At 36.0% G+C, this 2,237-nt stretch overlaps 1 pseudogene; it reads left to right on the top strand.

The window, feature by feature from the left end:
* The first annotated feature begins 708 nt into the window (after positions 1–708).
* On the top strand, positions 709–1,547 carry LOC109443847 (olfactory receptor 9K2-like; annotated as a pseudogene).
* Positions 1,548–2,237: the final 690 nt, after the last annotated feature.

Raw genomic sequence — 2,237 nt, forward strand, 5'->3', positions numbered from 1 at the left:
TTTTGAGTTTCTTGTTATATGAATTGACTGTTATCAATAGCCCACTTATTTAGTTGTTTCTTTTTTTCTTATACATTTATAGAAATAATTAGGTATCTTGGATAGTAATCCTTTGCTGGCTGTGGGCACTGCATGTATTTTCTCCCAGCTTGTGAGTTTTTTTTTAAAAAAAATATTGTTTATGGCCTATTTTGTCATACAGATTAAAAAAAAAATTAAATATAGTCAAATTTATTAGCCCATTATTGCCTTAAAGATAGAAACCTTATTCTGATTTTGAAAGCCCATTTACCAAGTAAAGGAACTCATGGCTGGAGATTTATAAACTAATAATGAAATTCATCTTTCTTTCTGGATGGAATTTAAGAAGATCCTCTTAAAATGTAGAGATCTCTAGGTCTTTTACACATTTTTTCAAACTAAGAAGACTTTGGCTATGGTTCAGCCAGTGGGGAAGAGCACTGGATTTGAAGAATCACATTAGGAAACTATGAGTTAGGTAACTTATGCATTGTGTGCTGATGGGCAATTACAATATACCTCAGACTCAATTTGTATAAAAGGGTGTAGCAAATCAAACCTAACACCACTGGATGCCAAAAAGGAGATGATACAAAATTTAATGTCTTCTACAAGAGCAAAAGGATAATATATAATTAGAAAGTTCGATTTGTAACCGTGTCTTGTACTTCTTAGGAGAGTCTTGCCATGGGTGACAAGGAAGCAGGGAACCACTCAGATGTAACTGACTTCATTCCACATTCTCTCCTTCCTCCTATTCCTGCTGGTCTATGGCATGGTTCTTTTCAGGAACATTAGTATGATGGCAATCATTGTGATGGACTCCCAGCTGAGTACATGAAGGTATCTCTTTCTAAGTAATCTCTCCATTGACCTCTCCTGCTCCACAGTTATTGTACTTAAAGCCATGGTCAACTTCCTGTCCGAGAAAAAGACTGTCTCCTTTGCAGGTTCTGTGGCTCAGCTGTTTCTTTATACACTTTTTATGGTAACAGAGGCCTTTGTCCCGGCACTCATGACCTATGACCACTTCATTGCCACCTGCAATCCTCTTCCTTATAGTGTCGTCCACACGTCAAAAAGCCTTTGCACTTAGCTGGTTGCTGGTTGCTATTTCTGTGGTTGGGTCAGTTCCATCCTCCAAGTCAGCATAACATTCTCAGTGTTTTTCTGTGCATCTCAAGTCATGATCACTTCTACTGTGATTCTTACCAAGTTGAGAAGATCTCCTGTTCTAATCTCTTTGTCAATAAGATGGCATCTCAGTTTGGCTGCCTTAATTATTTTGCCCACAATTGTTGTTATAGTATCTTATATGTATATTGTGTCCACGGTCTTGAAGATCTGCTTCAGTGAAGGGAGGAAGAAAGCCTTCTCTACTTGCAGCTCCCATGTGGGGGTTGTAAGTTTGCTCTATGGAAGTGTCTTTTGTGTATCTCACACCTCCTAGCAACCCTGAACTTTGTAAAATGGCTTCAGTATGTTACGTATTGGTCACACCCATGTTAAACCCTCTGATTTACTAAGAAACAATAAGTTTTCAATAAGCTTTGAGAAAAATCTTATGAACGAAAAAAGCGTTATCCTAATTCTATTTTTTTGTGATTTCCTCATTAATGGGCCCATTGATAGTTTCCTCCTGATTTATTTTGAATATGGGGTCACATTTGAATCACACAGGTATCCCTTATGTTGCCCATCCCACAGATGAATTATTTTCATTGAAGGAATAGTACCAGTCCATCATTCACTCTTCCTGAAGAACTGTGTTACACCTTGAGGATGAATAAAATTTTCAGCCATTCTATAAACAGAAACAGACTCTTCACTCTTCCTAGGAATAACTTTATAAAAGTAGGGGAAAGGAAGATTTATTTATTTATTTTTCCTGGAGGCCTATTGAAATGGTGGGCAGAAAAATTATTTTGGCAGGATGTTAAGCTCAGAATGTGTAATCTCTTATGGTTAGAGGAAGTGTCAACCCAAGGCAGTTATAATATTTAATTCTTTTATAAAATCTATTCACATTGACTTGATTCTGGAACCTTAAATAAAATTCATGGCATAAGATTATTTTTTGTCTGTGCCATTATGAGATTATCAGAACAACTCAATAAATCATTGGTATTACTTGTATCTTGTTGCTATTTATTTTAAATATTGATCGTTATTGATTTATTATCACAGCAAAAAGAAGGAGAAAGATATTCTGTATC

Source organism: Rhinolophus sinicus, chromosome 1 (genome assembly GCF_057876585.1).
Source record: "Rhinolophus sinicus isolate RSI-liver-muscle chromosome 1, RSI-T2T, whole genome shotgun sequence".
NCBI lineage: Eukaryota > Metazoa > Chordata > Mammalia > Chiroptera > Rhinolophidae > Rhinolophus > Rhinolophus sinicus.